Source organism: Zalophus californianus, chromosome 6 (assembly GCF_009762305.2).
Source record: "Zalophus californianus isolate mZalCal1 chromosome 6, mZalCal1.pri.v2, whole genome shotgun sequence".
Lineage (NCBI taxonomy): Eukaryota > Metazoa > Chordata > Mammalia > Carnivora > Otariidae > Zalophus > Zalophus californianus.
The window spans coordinates 134,888,654-134,909,998 of record NC_045600.1 but is presented as its reverse complement, the minus strand read 5'-3'; positions in this window follow the sequence as shown (position 1 = coordinate 134,909,998).

Genomic DNA, 21,345 nt, shown 5'->3' with positions numbered 1-21,345 from the left:
TAAAAAAAAAAAAAGAACCCACAGCTGCGGTACCTGACTAGCTCAGTAGTTAGAGCTTGTGACTCTTGATCTCTGGGTAACGAGTTCAAGCCCCATGTTGGGCATAGAGCCTACTTAAATTTATTTATTTTATTTTATTTTATTATGTTATGAGAGAAAAGGGAACCACTTTACACCATTGGTGAGAATGCAAGCTGGTGCAGCCACTCCGGAAAACAGTATGGAGGTTCCTCAAACAGTTAAAACTAAAAAGTTAGTCACCATATAGTTCATCATTAGTTTTTGATGTAGTGTTCCATGATTCATGGTTTTCATATAATACCCTGTGCTCCATGCAGTACGTGCCCTCTTTAATACCCATCACCAGGCTAACCCATCCCCCCACCCCCTCCCCTCTAGAACCCTCAGTTTGTTTCTCAGAGTCCATCGTCTCTCATGGTTCATCTCCCCCTCCGATTTCCCTCCCTTCATTTTTCCCTTCCTTCTCCTAATGTCCTCCCTGCTATTCCTTATGTTCCACAAATAAGTGAAACCATATGATAATTGACTTTCTCTGCTTGACTTATTTCACTCAGCATAATCTCCTCCAGACCCATCCATGTTGATGTAAAAGTTGGGTATTCATCCTTTCTGATGGCTGAGTAATATGCCATTGTATATATGGACCACGTCTTCTTTATCCATTCATCTGTTGAAGGGCATCTCGGCTCTTTCCACAGTTTGGCTATTGTGGACATTGCTGCTATGAACATTGGGCAGCATATGGCCCTTCTTTTCACTACATCTGTGTCTTTGAGGTAAATACCCAGGAGTGCAATTGCTGGGTCATAGGGTAGTTCTATTTTTAATTTTTTGAGGCACCTCCACACTGTTTTCCAAAGTGGCTGTACCAACTTGCATTCCCACCAACAGTGTAAGAGGGTTCCCCTCTCTCCACAACCTCTCCAACATTTGTTGTTTCCTGTCTTGTCAAATCTTGCCATTCTAACTGGTATAAGGTGGTATCTCGATGTGGTTTTGATTTGAATTTCCCCAACGGCTAGCGATGATGAACATTTTTTCATGTGTCTGTTAGCCATTTGTATGTCTTCTTTTGAGAAGTGTCTGTTCATGTCTCCTGCTCATTTTTTGACTTGATTATTTGCTTTTTGGGTGTTGAGTTTGAGAAGTTCTTTATAGATCTTGGATATCAGCTGTTTGTCAGTAGTGTCATTTGCAAATATCTTCTCCCATTCTGTGGGTTGCCTCTTTGTTTTGTTGACTGTTTCCTTTGCTGTGCAGAAGCTTTTTAACTTGATGAAGTCCCAAAAGTTCATTTTTGCTTTTGTTTCATTTGCCTTTGGAGATGTATCTTGAAAGAAGTTGCTGTGGCCGATGTCAAAGAGGTTATTGCCTATGTTCTCCTCTAGGATTTTGATGGATTCCTGTCTCACATTGAGGTCTTTCATCCATTTTGTGTTTATCTTTGTGTATGGTGTTAGAGATTGGTCGAGTTTCATTCTTCTGTATATAGTTGTCCAATTTTCCCAGCACCATTTATTGAAGAGACTTTTTTCCATTGCATATTTTTCCTGCTTTGTCAAAGATTATTTTACCATAGAGTTGAAGGTCCATACCTAGGCTCTCTATTCTGTTCCATTGGTCTATATGTCTGTTTTTGTGCCAGTACCATGCTGTCTTGCTGATCACTGCTTTGTAATATAGCTTGAAATAGGGCAATGTGACAGCATCCTTTCCTGATTAAAACTCTTCAGAGTATAGGGATAGAGGGAACATTCCTCAATTTCATAAAATCCATCTATGAAAAACCCACAGCAAATATCATCCTCAATGGGGAAAAGATGAGAGCCTTTCCCTAAAGATCAGGAACACGTCAAGGATGCCCACTCTCGGGCGCCTGGGTGGCTCAGTTGGTTAAGCGACTGCCTTCGGCTCAGGTCATGATCCTGGAGTCCCGGGATCGAGTCCCGCATCGGGCTCCCTGCTCAGCAGGGGGTCTGCTTCTCCCTCTGACCCTCTTCCCTCTCGTGCTCTCTGTCTCTCATTCTCTCTCTCTCAAATAAATAAATAAAATCTTTAAAAAAAAAAAAAGGATGCCCACTCTCGCCACTATTGTTCAACATAGTACTAGAAGTCCTAGCAATAGCAATTAGACAACAGTAAGAAATAAAATGTATTCAAATTGGCAAACTCTCTCTCTTCGCAGATGACATGATACTTTATGTGGAAAACCCAAAAGGTTCCACCCCAAAATTACTAGAACTCATACAGCAATTCAATAATGTGGCAGGATACAAAATCAATGCACAGAAATCAGTTGCTTTCTTATACACTAACAATGCACCTGTAGAAAGAGAAATTAGAGAAACGATTCCATTTACAATAACACCAAAAACCATAAGATACCTTGGAATAAACCTAACCAAAGAGGTAAAGGATCTATACCTCAGGAACTATAGAACGCTCATGAAAGAAATTGAAGAAGACACAAAAAGATGGAAAAACATTCCATGCTCACAGATCAGACGAATAAACATTGTTAAAATGTCTATGCTGCCCAGAGTAATCTATACCTTCAATGCCATCCCAATCAAAATTCCAATGACATTCTTCAAAGTGCTGGAACAAACAATCCTCAAATTTGTATGGAATCAGAAAAGATCCTGAATCGCCAAGGAAATGTTGAAAAAGAGCCTAATTAAAAAAAAAAAAAAAAAGCCCCAGATAATCACTCATGCTAGGCCACATCACCAGACTGGGGCTAATACCTAACCAAACTACAGCTTCCACCTCCCCCAGGAATGTAGTCTTAACCAGTCAGGCAGAAATTTTCTGGCCAACACCAATGAGGTACCTGTCACATGGGCCCTCTCCATCCTCCACAAAAGGAAGATGAGATCACCTGCATGATAAAACCCCCTGCTCATCCTCCCCCCAAACAAGAGAAAGTGACCTAGCCTGAAATAATCCTTTCTTTTCTTTTGCCAATAACGCCCTTGCCTCACCCTCCTTCCTATAAAAACCTTCCATTTTGTACAACTCCTTGGAGCTCCCCTCTACTTGTTGGATGGGATGCTGCCCAATTCATGAATCACTTAGTGAGGCCAATTACAACTTCATAATTACTCAGTTGAATTTTTGTTGTTTAACAAACCTTAAATTTTGTTTCTTAGGTACATCAGAATATCTAGGGTAGCCACTAAAAAGAATATTCTTACATGGATGTAGAATGTCCAAAATAGGGGCGCCTGGGTGGCTCAGTTGGTTAAGCGACTGCCTTCAGCTCAGGTCATGATCCTGGAGTCCTGGGATCGAGTCCCACATTGGGCTCCCTGCTCGGCGGGGGGTCTGCTTCTCCCTCTGACCCTCTGACCCTCTTCCCTCTCCTGCTCTCTGTCTCTCATTCTCTCTCTCAAATAAATAAATAAAATCTTAAAAAAAAAAAGAATGTCCAAAATATTTGGGGGTTGGGGGGTACTAGAATAAGGGGGAAAACAAAACCATCTATCAACCAAGAGAAGGAAGAAAGGGAGGTGGCAGTGAAAGGGGGGAGAGCAAACAGAAAATGCAGAAAAAATACAGGAGAATTTATTAAGGTGACAGAAAAAAAATCTGACTAAATCAGTAATTATAATAAACTTTTAAAGGGCAAAACTTTCCAATTTAAAAAAAAATGATTTTTCAGGCTAGATTTTGTAACAATAAAAAAAGTTATACCTGCTATTTTAAAGAGAAGCCATTCCCCTGGAAAAGGGGGGGTGGAGTAGGGAAGGAAGGAGGAAGGGATGAGGTACACAGAAAGATGAAAAGCCTACGACTGAGAATAACACAGCAGGCCAATGCTAACTATAAGAAAGCCGATGTTGCTGTATTAGCAGACAAAACAGGCTGTAAACAAAGACGTAACAACACAACTTTAGGACAATAAAAGGTTCCATTCAGGGGCGCCTGGGTGGCTTATTCAGTTGAGTGTCTGACTCGGTTTCGGCGCAGGTGATGATCTCAGGGTCCTGGGATCAAGCCTCACATGGGCTCCATGCTCAGCAAGGAATCTGCTTGAGGATTCTCTCCCTCTCTCTCTGCCCCCTCCCACCCTCTCTAAAATAAATAAATAAACCTTTAAAAAAAAATAAAAACATAGGGGTGCCTGGGTGGCTCAGTTGGTTAAGCCTCCGACTTTGGCTCAGGTCATGATCCCAGGGAAGCCCATAGGTGGGCTCCATGCTCAGCATGGAGTCCTCTCCTCTTCCTGCCCCTCCCCCACCCAGGCATACGTGCGCACACACACTCTCCCTTTCTCTCTCTCAAATATTTTTTTAAAATAATAAAAAATAAATTTAAAAAATAAACTAGCTTAAAAAAAAAGGTTCCATTCATCAGAAAGAGATGAGTCTAACTTTGTTTGCACCTAACATATAAAGCAAAAATTAACACAGCTGCAAGAGGAGCTTGATAAACCCACCATCCAAGCGGGAGATTCTGACTCTCCTCTGTCAGTAATGGATAGATCAAGCTGCCAAATAAATGGTAGGAATATAGTAAGAGTCATATGAATAAAGATGGTCCTATCCTCAAGTTTGGTCTAGGGGACGCACAGAGAACACAGCACCCAGTGAATGCGGAATGCACATTGTTTTCAAGCACATTTGGAACATTAACAAAAAGCAGCCCTGTGTTAGGCCAGGAGGATTAGCTCAAAAAAACGTCAAGGGACTGACATCATGCTGACCGCACGCTCAGACCATAATGCAGTCAGCAATGACAGGAGAAAACCCCATGGTTGGAAAGCTAAGATACACTTCTGAATAACTCATGGATCAAAAGAAATCCTAATAGTAGAAATGAACCGTAACAAAGTAACTATATTCTGAGACGTGTAGAGTATAAGAAAATATCTTTAGACAGGTTTACAAGAGAAAATAAGTGTGTTAAGCCCCAACCTGTGACGCTACAAAGGATCTACCCCCCTCACCTCCTCACTCCTGACTCCCCCCAACACCTAACCCACGCTCCTCCCTCCTCTTCTTCCAGGTACTTCCTGAGCTCTCCTGCATGCCAAGCACTGCTTCCTCCCCCGACCATCTGTATCAATTCTCTGACATTGCTCAGACTTCCCTGGCATATTACTGGAAGCACCTAGGGTGTGTGGTACCCACTATACCTCTCTTTGGCTGCACTCATTCATTCAACACCAATACCTACTGAGTATCAACTGTGTCCCAAGATGACCCAGATGCTCTGGATACAGAAATGAAGAAAGCAAGCCCAGTCCTTTTCCCCAGAGCAGGGTTCTTCACAGTGCAGCCCCCAGACCAGCATCAACTCGGAGCTTCTTGAGAAATGAAATTCTCAGGTCTACCCCTCACCTAGTGAATCAGAAACTCCAGAGTGGGGCTCAACACTCTGCCTTAATAAGCCTTCCAAGTGATGCTGACACATGCTGGAGGAGCCTGAGACCCACTGCCCAGAGGAGTTCAAAGGCCAGCAAACACAAACAATGATAATGCAGTGGGGAGGGGCAGCCATCAAAACAGTCATGAAGGGAGCCATGAAGGCCTCAGAGGGACAGGGACACTTGCCATCACCTATCACATCAGGGAAGAAGGCATACCTCAGCTGGACTCTGGTCCCGCAAAGCAGAGCATGGGAGAACATTCTAGCATTTGAATACAAAACGGCACCAACTGATAAAGAGGTAAGAGAAGCTACAAAATGCTCGGAACACTTGCAGGCAGCTGGAGAAGTTACTATGGAAGGTGTGTCAGTATGGTGAAATGGGCTCAGACAGCTGGGATCTGATTTCAGGATCAGATCCTGAAAACCTTCAGTGCCTGCGAAGGACTTTTTATTTTGAGAACAATAAGGAGTCACTGAGAAGTAGGAAAGAGCTCTAGAAATGTTAACCACTATTAGTAACATCCAGTCATCACAGCAACATGGATTATACAGCAGAATTTCCAAGCAGATGTTTTCAGAAATCAGAAACATTATAAATACCCTTTTATTAATGGGAATATTTGAAGCAAAAATTATTTGTCACTGATAACAAATGTCCTGGGCACATCTGTCATGGTGTCAAGAAGTCAGCAGGATCTGAGGTCTGAGAACAGGGAATGGATAATCTCACAGCTTTGAATGGGGTGAAATTTAGGTAAAACACAGGCAGGTACACTTGCATAGCTCAGGCACCGGTGAGACCATCATGCAAAGAACGGTGATTTGCTCAGGTCCTTTCGTTATCAACAAACATTCGTTCTATGGGAAGGCCTATCCATCGCCCCTGATCTGGAGACATCAGCCGCTTTGGACCCAGACCTAAGCATTTATTCAGACAAGGCTATCAGATTCATCTGAAAGCAGTTTTCCTTGCTGCCTTAGACTGCTTTTGAAGGAGTGGTCACTCAGACGCCTGCCCTGCAACAGCCACTCAGGGGAGCCTGGCCTTAAGTCAAGGCATGGTCATCTGGACAGAGCTTCTGAGTCAGATCAGCTTCTGAGTACTGCATACAGCTGATCCCTAAACTGTTGATAAAATTTGGTTATTAAAAATCCCCAGGAGTAGTCAAAGAATCAGATCCATCCTTAACCTGTACAGAGAGTCAAGAGAATTAGCCAACCAAGTTTAATTTAATTTAAATCTTTCTTACTGACTTAATTTAATAATTATTTGTAAGCACAAAGGATCCCTCCTTATGTAAGATCTGCAGGAAATTAATCACTTCTCCCTCTGGACAGATTATCTGCATCCTTTTCAACATTTTTTAATAGGAAGTACATAACGCCTGGTACAAAATGCAAAAGATAGGAAAGAGCACACAGAACAAAGTACATCATCGGGTTCCCTCCCCCAGAGACAGCCCCTGGCAACTATGGGAAGCACATACATATGCCCTGTTTGAGTTTTTTGTTTCTTTTTTTTTTTTTTTGGTATTATACCAAAAGTAAAAGGGTCTACACAGTTTTCAGTACTATAATATTCTATTTGGTGACTGTTCTACACCAGTCTGGGAGAAGCCCCATTCTTTGTTATTCCACTGTGAGGTTATGCCCACTTTATATCACTGATCCCCTACATACAGACGTTTAAATGGCTTTGAACATTTTGCTACTTCAAACAATGCTGCAAGTTAAATCCTTGCACAGAAATCTATTTTCCAGGGCACCTGGGTGGCTCAGTTGGTTGAGCGACTGCCTTCAGCTCAGGTCATGATCCTGGAGTCCCGGGATCGAGTCCCACATCGGGCTCCCTGCTCAGCGGGGGGTCTGCTTCTCCCTCTGACCCTCTTCCCTCTCATGTTCTCTGTCTCTCATTCTCTCTCTCAAATAAATAAATAAAATCTTTAAAAAAAAAAGAAATCTATTTTCCATAGGAAAGAATAAACAAAAGGTGGTAAATACAACAGAATATTATTCAACCTTAAAAAAAGGGACATTCGGAGACAGGCAACAATGTGAATGAACACTAAAGACGTTATGCTGAGTGCAATAAGCCAGTCACAAAAGGACAAATACTGTACAATCCCACTGTACCTCATAAATTGTATGTTACATGTATTTTACCACAATTTTTTAAAAATCCATTTTCTATATTCTTACGTATTCATTTATTCATTCATGCATTTGTTCAATCGTTCCATAAACCTATGTGTGCCAGAATCAGAGAGTTATGCACAGATTTATCCTCAGGTTCAGGAAGACAAAAAGGAATTAAGTAGGCAAAGAAATATCGCAAGGACATTCCAGACAGAAAGTTCGGGATATGAAAAATTAAAATGCCACACTAGAGAAAAAAGGATGGAGAGGTAAGGAGGGGCCACATATAAAGACCTTGGGCATCTTACTAAAGGGGAGATTTTATTCTGGAAGAATAAATAGTTATCCTGAAAGGTTTACACAGCACATCAGCCACCTGACCTGTGTGGTAGGAGAATTCTGGCTTCCGTCTGCGGGCTGCACAGAGACGGGAGCTGAAAAAGATTCCCTCTGTGCCGCTTTCCTCCACCGGTGGAAGAGTAACGGTAAAGCCTGGTGAAACTTGACCTGTCCAGAAAAGACAGAAAGGAAACAGACTGCTGGAAATGAGGGTGTATAATTCACCGCTCTGGTAGCTTTCAAAGCGTGGTCTCTGACCAGCCACATCAGCATCACCCGGGAGCTGGTTAGAAATGCAAATTCTCAGACTCTCCCAGCCCCGCTGAGTCAGAAACTCTGAGGGCATGGCCCCAGCAATCTATGTTTTAACAAGCACAGGTGATTCTGAGGCAAGTTCAAGGTTAAAACCATTCTCTGCAACGGAAATTACCACAAAAGTCTTTTTTTTTTTATTATTTATTTTTAATGTTTTTAGGTAGGCTCCACACCCACTGTGGAGCCCAATGCCGGGCTTGAACTCACCACCCTGAGATCAAGACCTGCACTGAGATCAAGAGTCAGACACTTAAGCGACTGAGCCACCCAGGTGCCCTGGTGTCTTTTAAATAGTACGTTTCCCTTTTTTTTTTTTTTTTGACGGAGACAGACAATGAGAGGGGAACACAAGCAGGGGGAGAAGGAGAGGGAGAAGCAGGCCCTCCGCCAAGCAGGGAACCCGAGATGAGGGGCTCGATCCCAGGACCCCAGGATCATGACCTGAGCCAAAGGCAGACACTTTATTAACGAATGAGCCACCCAGACGTCCCTAGAAAGTACGTTTTTTAAGCCTCCACTCAACTTGCCAATAAAAGTTAACACTCTGGCTCCTTTTAGTTCACTTGACATAGAAAATATGATCAAATTTACCTGCCCCACCCAAAATGTACTTGCATAAACTTTCACAAACATAATGCAAAGTACACCTGTTTCATACATTTTATACACATTCTACCTTGTTTCAAAAAACATTTGAGGCGGCTGGCGTACATACAATTAAAGTTTACCATAGATCTCAAATGCAATTTGGGAAGAATGTTAAAAATTTTCACCCCATGAAAGATCTGAAACTTTCTAGAGACTTAAAGACCAGAACTTTATAAGCCACAAAGTCAAAAAGCCTAAGAAATACACACCAAGAAAAACCATCTGTTGAACCATCCAGAAACGCTGCATATCCAAATGTCCTGGGGCTTTCGAAACAAGAGCACGCACAGGTCCTCGGTTATAGCATAACCAGGAAGCATTCCTCCAGGACTCCAGACATTTTATTGAAATCTGAGGAGCCCCATAGTACCCCCCCTAGTTACAAAACACGCTTCCTGCCATTAAAGAGAGCTTTGTTCAGGCCTCTGCAACCACTACAACAATCCCAGTTTTCTTGTGGATACATTTAATATAAGTAGCAGAAGCACAGCAGTGGGGTGCAGTAAAAAAAACACAGGCTCTGTTTCCTGGTGTTGAATGAAGGGTCTTCTCTCCAGCCCCTGACCTTGGAAAGACAGCTTTGCTCAGGTATCAAGCAGGTGGTGCTGTAACAGGCCTACTACAATACTTGAAACAAGGCAAGCATGCAACAAGTATCTATTATTCATGTATTGATTTCCAACTGTGAAGGGCAATCAGGGACAATGGGCAGGCGGTAAAATAACATCGGTCACCACTAGATGGCGATCACGGCGCTAAATAATTAGTTATTCACAGAGGTTCTCAGAACTGAGCACTTTTTGCCGCTCAGTATTTACTCATTCATTCATCCAGAAAATAATTATTCAATGCCCGCTATGTGCCTAGCACCACAGTTAGGATACAAGGATCAGCAAAGGAAGACAGAGTCCCTGTACACAAACATTACGGTTCTAGGTGAGAAAATGGGCAAAGAATCACACCAGTGAAACATCACAAGCACTGTGATACTACACAAAGGGAAAGTCAGGCTGCTAGGGAGGAAAACATCCCTAAGAAAGAGATGAGGCCAAGAAGGAGGAGCTAAGGTCCGAAGAACAGGAGTTGGTGGGTGAAGGGAGCACTCAGGCAGAGGGAAGAGCCTGTCAAAGGCTCCCAGATGCACAGGAGGACCGCCTATCCAGGTGGCTGGAGTCCAAAGCACAGGGCAGCTGCCTGGAAGCTGCTCATCCTAGAGGATGAGCAGGAGCCAGGCCATGCACAGCCTCATAGGCCTTCCTCATTCAGGGGATTTGGGTCTAGATCCAAAGAGCAATAGGAGGTCACTGATGGGTTCTTCACCCTGGGAGAGGAGAAAGCTGGGTGGCTACATTGGATTTGCCTTTGACAAGGTCAGATTTGCATTTTATCAGGGTTGCTTGGGTCTGCTCTGGGGATTCGACAGAAGGGTAGCCAAGTGGGTGCCCAGAGACCAGCCAGAGAACCATCACTGGGGTCCAGGAAGGAAGGAGGAGCCTTGGATCAGGGTAGGAGCAATGGAGATGAAGGGGCAGGATGGACTCAGGGGAGGGAGAGTACCAGAATTCAGTGGCGAGGGGTTGGTGCAGGAAAGGGGAGTGGCGGAGAAGCCTCCCAAGCATCCGGCTCAGACAGGACATAAGATAGAAGGGAAACTGAAGCAGGGGGTTCTCAAATACTGGTTGGGTAGAGGGGAGTCATGAGTTGTGTTAGATATGCTGACTGTGAGGGGTTTGAGCTATCCCAGCAGAACCGTCCAGAAGGGAAAGTCTAGAGTTCAAAGAACCACGGTGAGTCAGCTGAACGAGGATGAGATCACTGGGGAGTGAAGCCTGGAGAAGCAGCAAGGCCACCCGGATGGACACTGGTCAGGGACAGAGAGAGATGCTGAAGGCTGCATTAGAAATCTACAGACAAGTCAGGATAGAGATAAGGGAAGGTTTCCAAAGAATCAAAGCAAAAAAAAAAAAAAAAAGAACAAAACTGAGATAATAGGATTACAAGAAGAATGTGAGGGCGCCTGGGTGGCTCAGTTGGTTAAGTGACTGCCTTCAGCTCAGGTCATGATCCTGAAGTCACAGGATCGAGTCCCCACATCGGGCTCCCTGCTCAGCAGGGAGTCTGCTTCTCCCTCTGACCCTCCTCCCTCTCATGCTATCGTTCTCTCTCTCTCAATAAATAAATAAAAATCCTAAAAAAAAAAGTTCACAGCAAACTGCTCATTCTCCCAAATTCACTTAGAGAAAGGGTGTGGCCTTTAATGACCCCTAATTGCTTAGAGGGGCTGTTCAAATAACCTGCTCCAGAAACCTGAGTGTTAGCCATTCCACACACCTCTTCACACAAACAGCCTTAAGCTCAGACAATGTGGGAGGGGCCAGTTTAGCCGGGTGGAAGGTCAAGGGCTCTGAAGGAGAGTTCTTAATATTTGGAACACAATTCCCTTGTCCATTCCCGTTTCAAACAGTTAAACCACTGTCAACTTGACTTCTTCCCCCCATGATAGATAATAAGACACATAGAGACTTGAGTTCAAATCCCAGCCCCCTCCTTTAGAAACTGAGAACGTAGGACAATTATTTACCTCCCTAAACTCTAGTTTCCCCAACTTTTTAAAAATAGGAATGCTCTGCAACTCATATAAATAAAAAGAAAGGGAGAAGATACAGCAAATGTGGCAAAATGTTAATTGGTGAATCTAAGATAACACTATGATGGTAATCCTTTTGCAATATGTATCAGATCAACACGTTACATAATTCAAACTTATACAATGTTATACGTCAATTATAGCTTAATAAAGGTGGAAAAAGTTGGTTAACCTGGGTGATACAGATGTCTTTTGAGACTATTCTGATAGTCTTGAAATAGGTTTGAAATTTTCTTTAAAAAAAGTTAGGGGCGTAGAACAATAAAAATACCTGGTGGGGACCATGAGTATAGATTAAACCAGACTGGCTATTAGGTGAGAATTGTGGGGTGAGAGAAGCAGAGGGGCTCATTACATTATTTTCTACTTTTTTAAAGATTTTATTTATTTGACAGAGAGACAGCGAGAGCAGGAACACAGCAGGGGGAATGGGAGAGGGAGAAGCAGGCTCCAGCTGAGCAGGGAGCCCAATGTGAGGCTCGATCCCAGGACCCGAGGATCATGAACTGAGCCGAAGGCAGCTGCTTAACAACTGAGCCACCCAGGCGCTCCACTACTACTTTTTTTTTTTAAGCAGGCTCCACGCCCAACATGGGGCTCGAACTCACGACCCTGAGATTAAGGGTCACATGCTCTACTGACTGAGCCAGCCAGGCTGTTTTCTACCTCTGCAGTTTTTTTTTTTTTTTAATAAGTTTTTTAAAAAACACCACTGCTATATGGGGTAAGAAACGCGCCAAGTGCCGGCACCTGCCTCCATTGTTCATTTAGTGGAGACTCTTCCTTAATCCCTTCCCACTTATTTTCGCTTGCTCTTCTGCCCCAGGCAAAGGTTGCCCTACAATGCCATTTTCTTCTCAGATTTGCTCTAAAATACAAGGTTTGGGTTGGGAGCCGGGGAAGAAGGGGCTGTTTTTTTAATCTTAAAACACCTGATGATTTACAACACTGCTGATGACTAACTGGGAGCTTTGCACCATTCCTTGGATTTAAGAGTCCCACAACTGAAAGGACTTCCTTTCCGGCAGGCAGGCCAACCCTAAGGTGTAGAAAGCCGCAGGAATGCTGGAGAGATCAGTGTAGGAAGCAGAGGTCCCACCGAAATTGTCCATTCGCCCTGAACTGCTCCGGCCAAGCTCTGAGATTCCTGGGCTCCTTGTTCCAAGGCTGCGGAGGGCGACCCTGGAGCCTCAAGGTTGAGAAACGTCTTTGAAGGCCCAAGTGCCCACTCTCCTGCTGCATGCCCGGCCTCACCCCTCCATCACCCCCACGTTCCAGGAGCCCTAACAACAGGTACTTGGTTCCCAGCTGGACTTGGCTCTCTGCCACAGATGTGTCTTTGCCCTTTCTCTTGGACTGAGCTCACGCCTGCAATGCCCAGCCCAGCATTGTCCCCAGCAATCCTGCCTCTCTCTACCAGCTGGGTAATACTAAACTAGTTGCTCAACCTGCGAAGACTATCTTTCTCTAAGGGGATATTATTACCTTCTTCCTGGAATTGTTTTGCAGATCAGGAGAGATGGCATACAGATGTGGCACTTAGCATGAAGAAACAGCTCAACAGATATTATTACTGAACACTTCGCAGACTAGACGGAAATATCTTATGCCTTGGTAGACTGTAGGCTCCTTGAGAACAGGGAATGTATTTATCTTTTTTACATCTCTAGTGTGTATCATAATACACGGCAGGCGGATGGACTTGCAAATACCCATGAATCAGAATCACATGAGGGTTTGCTTTCACTTGTTGCAAAATACAGATTCCTGGGCTCCAGACTCACTAGGCACCGGGTCCTGGTTACTGCACAGTAGCAAATAAGTGAAGATACCACCCTCTGGGGCGCCAGGGTGGCTCAGTCAGTTAAGCGTCTGCCTTTGACTCTGGTCATGATCTTGGGGTCCTGGGATTGAGCCCCGAGCCGGGCTCCCTGCTCAGTGTGGAGCCTGCTTCTCCCCCTCCCTCTGCCCCTACCCCTGGCTCATGCTCTCTCTCTCACTCTCAAATAAATAAACAAAATCTTAAAAAAAGATTTTTTAAGGAGCTGGACAGGGCAGCTTTTGGAGGAGAACTACAGAGAGTCAATTTCCTAATTTTGGGGACCAAACACTACTACTAGGAACAAGTGTTTAAAAAAAACACTTTAAAAAAAAAGATATCACTCTGTGATCTTTGTCAGTATTGGCCCTTCATCTCTAATACGGACAACTGTGACTGATAAATCATACATAAAGTGCCACTAAGACACTTCAGAACAAGTTCAGTCCTACCCTGCATTAATGTCCCAGAGCTGCAGGGACAAATTCCCACAAACTAGATGACTTGAGACAACAGAAATGTGTCCCCTCAGAGTTCTAGAGGCTAGCAGGGCGAAAATAAGGTGTCTGGCAGCACTGTGCTCTTTCTGGAGGCCCTAAAGGAAAATCTGTTCCATGCCTTTCTCTTTGCTTCTGGTGTTGCCAGCACTCCTTGGCACTCCTGAACGTGTAAACATGTCGCTCCCATCTGTCTCTGCAGTCACATACTCTTCCGTCTCCAGCTTATGGGGATCCGTATGATGACAAGGAGGGTCCACCTTGACAATCCCAAATCTCCCCACCACAAGATCCTTAACTTAATCACATCTGCAAGGGTTTTGGGTTTCTTTTTTAATTTTTTTTTCCCAGATGAACTAACATTCCAGAGATTAGAATGTCTTGGGGGGCAGGGGCATTATTCAACACACCACACACCCGAACCCCAGGAGATTAAACTGAGATAGATTTGTAAGCTCCCCATGTGATTCTCTTGCAGCTGTGAAAACTATTGAGCTGGGCACTTACTCTAGGTTTGTTGAATGAATGAACTTCACTATGAAAAATCCCCCTCTCCTCCACTGCCTGACTTTAGGGATAGCCCTCAAGGGAGAGAGACCTTTCTATCAGGTTCCACCCCTAAAAAAAGTCTAAAAAAAAAAAAAGCCAAACAAGTTTTTGGAGTTCCTGACCTCCCAAAATACAGCGGGCCACAGACACGTCCCATCAGAGAAGACGTCTGCTCCTTTGGTTCCCTTTGCACTGCAAGTTTCTCCACCGGGGGGCAGATGGCTCCCCGGGCGGCTCAGTTTACCCCTTGCCCCAGAAACGCTTGTGCAATACTGACCAGACTCACCCAGGAAAAACTCGTGACTCAGCCCTTGTTTACAATTTGATTTAAGAGACGAAGGCTGTTGAAACATCTTAGCCCACGGCCACTAAGGGATTCCTGAGTCCAGGCGCATCATCACACAAGGCAACCTGAGAGGAGCGACCTTCTCTGGGCTCCTCCCAGCAGGGCTTCTGCTGTGGGAACTCAGACTGTGCTGATAAATGTTTAAGCACCAGTTCCCCAGAGGCAAAAGCCCTGGCTCTGTAGCTTTACCTATTGCTGAGACATAAATATTCCCATTGTGGCCAATTTCAAGCTGCCAGCATGATGTCCCATTCTCACCAGCAAACTCCAGCCCATCATTGCAGCTCTCAGCCATTGACCTGTGGAAAAACCACTCTTCTCCCAGTGAGATTTGCAGGCCCAGGAGCTGGACAGGGCAGCTTTTGGAGGAGAACTACAGAGAGTCAATTTCCTAATTTTGGGGACCAAACACTTCTACTAGGAATAAGTGTTTAAAAGAATCACAGATCTTTACAGTCCCTACCCAACATGAGAGTTCTAGGCACAAAACAACACTGACGTCTTTCTCCTCTGTCATCAAACTTTATTTCTCCATCTCTCTCTTTTTTTTTAAGGATTTATCTACCATTGACTCTGGGCCATGGGCCAAACGCTGTTTCAAGTGCAGGACACACCTTGACTCAGTTTACCCTCACAAGAAGCCTGTGAAGCAAGCACTTTAAGGATCTCTGTTTCAGCAGATGAGTAAACTGAAGCACTGGGAGGTTAAGTCAACATGCCTAAAGTCACAGAAACCTGAATCGCCTTTACAATTCCCAATAAAGAGTAGAAGAAATAGTCTCCCAACCCAGGAGCTCATATGTCTTAGATATACAGATCTGTGTAAAAATAAGCAGCAGTATCTACATATTTAATTGTAAATTGAACCTAACAGACACGTAAATATAACCAATAAAAATGTTCACAATGATCAGTCTTGGGAATAACAGCACTTTGTCTTTCCACATTCATCATCACTAAAAAGGCTCAAACCTCTTTGCAATTATCAATTAATTACACATCAATATTCCTCAGAGGCTAGACAGTACATTTATGGTCTGTTTTATAGTCATTTTATTGCTGTCATTAGTAATGAAAATAAGAACGCTATGCACCACCCAATGTGTCACGCAGAGACCAGAATTAGACATGGTCATTGTTCGAAGGTTTAAAACAGAAACTAAATTCCCAAGAAATGACTGTTTCATTAATAACAATACCTCAAATTTATAGAGCATTTTATGTTTAAGTTTTTCATGTGTAGTCAATAGAACACATGGAATATAACCTGCAGCCAGCAGACCTGAATTCAAATTCTGGTTTCTGCTCTTAATACTCTTCTGAGTATAATTTTTAACCGTTTAATTTTATTTGGAATAGGTCAGATTCATTTGGTTGAAATGCACAAGTCACAAAGATTTACGGGAAAATGTTCCCAACTCAGTGCCCCCCCCCACACACACACACACCAGACCTACCTCCTTTTCTTGGAGGGGTAAAAAAAAGTTAACTTTTTTATATCCTTCCAGGGATATTTTATGCATATATGATACAAACAAAAAAGACACATTATCTTGTACCATTTTACGCCAATGTTAGCATTCTACCCTCATGGAAATTCTGATCTAGATTCCTCTCCTGTAAAAGGGCGGTGGGGAGGATTACATCAGAGAATCACAAAAATACCTAGCCATAGTGCCGGGCATGGAGTTAGCCCTCAATAAAATGCCTGGGAGTTCAAGGGGTCTTCAGTGTGCCTCACACTCACCCAGTGCTTGTTAATCACTGACTGCCTCCCGCCTCCCCCCGAGTTTCCAATTTGGAAAGTCTGGTGAAGACCCTGTAATTTGCATCCCCAACCAGCTCCTAATGCCACAGGAGCTGCTGGTCAGAGTCCCTTGGGAGCCTCACGGCAGAGCGGGAGCCTAGATGCCCGCGATTAAAACCTGCAGGTCCTGCCGCCGGAGCAAGTTCTCTGAGTTTCAGTTTTCTTATGTCGTTAACAAACGGAACAACGCCCACGGCAAAGGCTCCCGTGCACGTTAGGAAAGATGCAGCAAGTGCACGGCCTCTGTCGCGGTACATGCTCAAAAAATGAAGCGCGAAAGAGACTGGGGGCAGCTAGGAGGGCGGGGATCCCCCAGGACACGCGCGCCAGCGCCCCCACCCCGGGGACCGGCGGGGTCGAGGGCAGCCACATCTGAACACCGAGGTGGGGCCTCCTGCTTCAAAGACCTCGTACACCGAGCACCGCGTACCGAAACCCCTCCATGCAACTGCGTGTCGCTTACTGCTCAAACTGCGTGCGAGGATGCAGAGGACTCCGGTCGAACCCAAGCGCCACGTGGGCGCACGACACCCGGCACACCCGGAGCCCCGCCCACACGCGCCCCGCCGCGCTCGGGACTGGCTGCGCGCGAGGACGTGCGGCCGGCAGGGGAGGAAATGGCGGCGGGGGCGGGCGGGGCCGGGCGCGGACGGCCGCCAGGGGGCAGTCGCGCGTCTGCGGGCCGCGGCCGGCTGGAACCGGTCTGGCCGGAAGTGGGGGTGGCGCCTTGGCTTCCGCTGCGACGCGCCACGTGCGCGGCCGGGAGAAACTGGAGAAAACAACAAAATGGCGGCGGGGGGCGGGGTTCTTCTCCCCGCCGGGCGGGGTCCCCTGGTGCCCTTGAGCCCGCGGGTCTCATAAAGGGTGGCTGCATACGCGGGGCTCGGCGGACGCGTGGAGTGGGGTGCGGGAGACGGGGCGCCTTGTCCTCTTGTCCGGCCGCGAGCCTGCGCTGGGACACGAACAACCGCGCTGGGCTGTGGAGCCCGGGCCCTAGGCATCCCCGAGGGTCACTGCGGCGCCTTCGCATGAAGCAGCCGGCCTGCTTCCCAGTCACTGTTCTGGGTTTTAGGGGTTTTGTGGGGGGTTTTGTCCCTGCGTTTGCAGCTCTCTGCGAACTAGGACAGCAGAAACGCCTTCCTCAGGGCGTTTTCTTAATGGAGGGAGGTTAGGGGCGGCAGATAGAGCTAGGCGAGTCCTAGTTGGCTCGAAATGCAGTCCCTCCTGTTTCCAGCAGTTTGGATGACCCGTTTCCTGCCTTTGTTCAGAGTTAGAATTGCATCCCTCTTGATGGAGGAAAAAAAAAAAACCCTTCCGTGCTCTGGGCTTGAAAGTGGCCTCCCCGCTCTGTGCAAGTGTCGTTGGAATGCGTGTGACCTCTTGTTTGTACAGGGGAGCTTCCCCGGGACCGCGAATGTGTAGCAGAGACCGCAGCTCTGTTGTTTCTATCGTCCCAGACCTCGGTCGTGTTTCAGAAAGAGAAATGTAGATGTTGGTGGTTATGTGTCACACAATGCAGGAAAAAGGGAAGAAGGCGAAATCGCCTAGCGTTCGTGGCTTTTAGATAAAGGCCTGCAGCTTCCCCTTCTTGTGCATGGATCTGGAGCTGGAAAACCGAGCCATTCAGTTTCCGCCTGGACAATTGCCCCCGCTCGATTTAACTAACTCACCGTTTTATCATTTTACATGCGGTTGAGACGCAAAAGAGCCAGTGTGGGTAAAAATAGTTAACACAAGCCGTGCTGCTTGTGATGGTATATTTAGAATAAAGGAGACGTTTGTCCTTGGTTTTATTTATAAATTTGCCGTCATCTTTGCGTTTCAAATGCTCTCATTCTTGGTAATTTGTGAGGTCATTTAGCAAGTCTGAAATGATATGACTGTTTGAGGGGGTTGTTTTTAAATAAAACTTGCCTCCCCCAAAGGTTTGGGAGGTTTAATTAGTAAAAACTTATTGTAATAAGGGCCCCGAATGAGGGCACGCTACAGTGACAAAGCTCAGGAAAGACATTAGTTTACAAAGGAACCCTTACGGTTTCCTCTGGTAGGGGTTTTAACACGTGTGATCAAAACTGTGTCGCTATTAAGTGACCGGCTAGAAAGGCATAATGTGGTCAAAAGGGGGAAAGAATGCTCAAGGTTTTTATTTTAAGGATTAAATGCAGATTTTTGACCCAAGCATAGGTTCCAGAGAATTTCCCTTCAGCCACTCATTTTTGTATCCATGCCTTCCAAGGTTTCACTGCAGACTCGGCCATTATTTTGCAAAAAAGGGCTGGAACGTTTCCAAAGGATCGTTTAACCTGGAGGGGTAAGGACCCTCTCTCCTCTCAGCCTGGGAAAAGATTGCAGCTTCCTTAATAGCATGTCGTAAAAAGGAGCCTGCCCCATTTAGTCGTTCTTATGGTGCAGTGATTGTCCCCTTTTCTGTCTCGTTTGTATACATGATTCAGATTTTGGGCAACTTTTTCTGCAAATACCACTGAACACAAGAATTAGTATATCCCCAGGACTTGTTTGCCTCCAAGAATTTCATTAACACTGCCTTCCTGTTAAAAGGAGAAAATGTACTTTAATTTTAGAATAAAATATCATTGCAGCAAATTTGGTTTTTTAAAAACTGGAAAAGCAGTAAGAAGAAAATTAAAAGAATCTGTACTCCAATAATTCAGAGGTACTTGTCCTTCTAGATACAGATTTAAGTTTGTTGGGGGGGGGCATTATGTTGTGTGTACAATTTGGTACTTTTACTTTAAAAATATATTGTTTTAGTTTATATTACTAAAGCAAATTATGCCCAATAGAAAACATGAAAAGTACGGAAAAATACAAAGAAAAAAAAATCACCCATAACGCCACTATCAAGGAATAACCAAGGTTAAGCAAATTGTATTTGTCTTAAAGTAACACTGTACCTCGTTTTGTAACCCACGGTGTGTATTTAGCCACGTATAATGTACATTTTCTTACGTCAAATAAGAATGTTAATGATTTTTAGAGCCTGCATAATATTCTATCGGATGCATTAACCATTAACTATTTTCTTACTCTTGAGCACCAAATTTGTTTGCCAATTTTTGCCCTTGTAAGTAATACTGACATGAATACTTCCGTACAAAAAGCCTTTTAAGATTTTGTAAAATGAAGTTTACAATGAATCTGAACTTTTTAAGGTTTGTTAGTACATATTTGACTCCCCAAACTATTGAGTTAATGGCGTGCCATCTTGGGCGTTCTAATTACCATGCATCAGCATGCCATCTGAGGTCAAATCCTGTCTCCTCTACTTTCATTGCTCTCCTCTAAATTTATTTGTTTTAGTTATAAATCATTTATTCTTGGTGTATTGTTTTTGATATGGACGTGTGTCTAATAAATACCTGACATGGATGTTTGAGTTAAACATTTAAAAGGAGTCCTTTCTCTGTCAACCTGTTAGAAACACAGAAACCTCTTTTCCTTGTAACTACTTCATTTCTATGTATAGATGTGACACAAAAGAAATTCATTGTTGAAGTTTTTCTTTCCAGTGTGAGGCAAGTATGTCAACTTTGTAGTTCTCATTGTAAAATAAATGAACTAAGGGATTGTGGACTTTGTCAGTTTAAAGGCCTCTAACCATCATGTAGCATCATTTTATTAGTTATTTCCAGTTGTTTTGTTGTGGATATGCTGCCAGACCTTTATCCACAGGGACAGGAAAAACAGCTCTGTTGGAAACCAGGTGACAGGCACAGTAGATGTAAGGTTTCTCTAGATCAGTGTAATGATACTCGGATACTCCCTACCAGGAAACCATTCTGTGTAGTCTGTTCTTCCAAAATCAAACTGTTTGCTACAGTCATTCTTCTCTCTCAAAAGCATTTAGAGAATGCTCAGAAGTAAAAAGGAGTAAGACAAATGTATGAATAATGGATACGTATCAATCCCCAGCCTTTCCATGATGGTCTCAAAATTACCTCAGAGAATGCGACCCTCATTCCTGGGGCAATATCCTTTCTAATCACCCTTATACGTTAAACACCCCTAGTCTCTCTTTAAATGAAGTCCTCATTACTAAACTTGGAATAAGATCCATTCCACTAGAAGAGAGAACACAGTTTGTTAAGAATATTTATTCAAACAGATTTGGGACTTGAAGAGCTACCATACATGGCAATCGTTATTATTCTAGAAGTCGTCCTTTTGGTGACAGTACCCCAGTGCAGAGGCTTATCTCTGGGACTATCATTTTTGAGACCAGCTAGCTACTTAATAGTCTGATTCTACAGATAAAACAGCAAAAAACATGCAAAGATTTTTTTTAATTATATCAGGGCTGTGTATTCTGAGATTAAAACCTGTTATTAGAGATTCTTTCACTGTAATCCTTTCAAAAACAGCTCTAGATTTTTCTTGTTTTATCATTCGGATTTCATAGATGATACCCAAGACAGCAAATGGATCTTAGTTCTTTTAAGGGACAAATGACTTTGAGCAGCTTTTGGGAGCTGTTTAGCTCTTAGAAACCTGTCTCCTTGGAGCTGAAGTTTAAAATCTACTGATAGAAATGGAAAAGAGGGGTGGAAGTAGGAAGAAGAAGGAGGAGAAGCAGAAGAAATCTATTTTTTTAATACTTAAAAAGTATTTAATATTCTCTAATCTTGAAAACATCCAGATCCCACTCTCAGGTACAGTGAGTGGCCAGCAGTGAAAGGCAGAGACGCCAGAAAGAATAGAAGGAATCCAGGTTGTCCCGTGTCCTAGACTTTAGGCCCCAGAGTCTACACTGCTACATTGGCAAGTTGTGGGCACATTCCAGCAGGGCTGGGGCTCTCCCGACCAATGCATCATTACCTCCTAGTC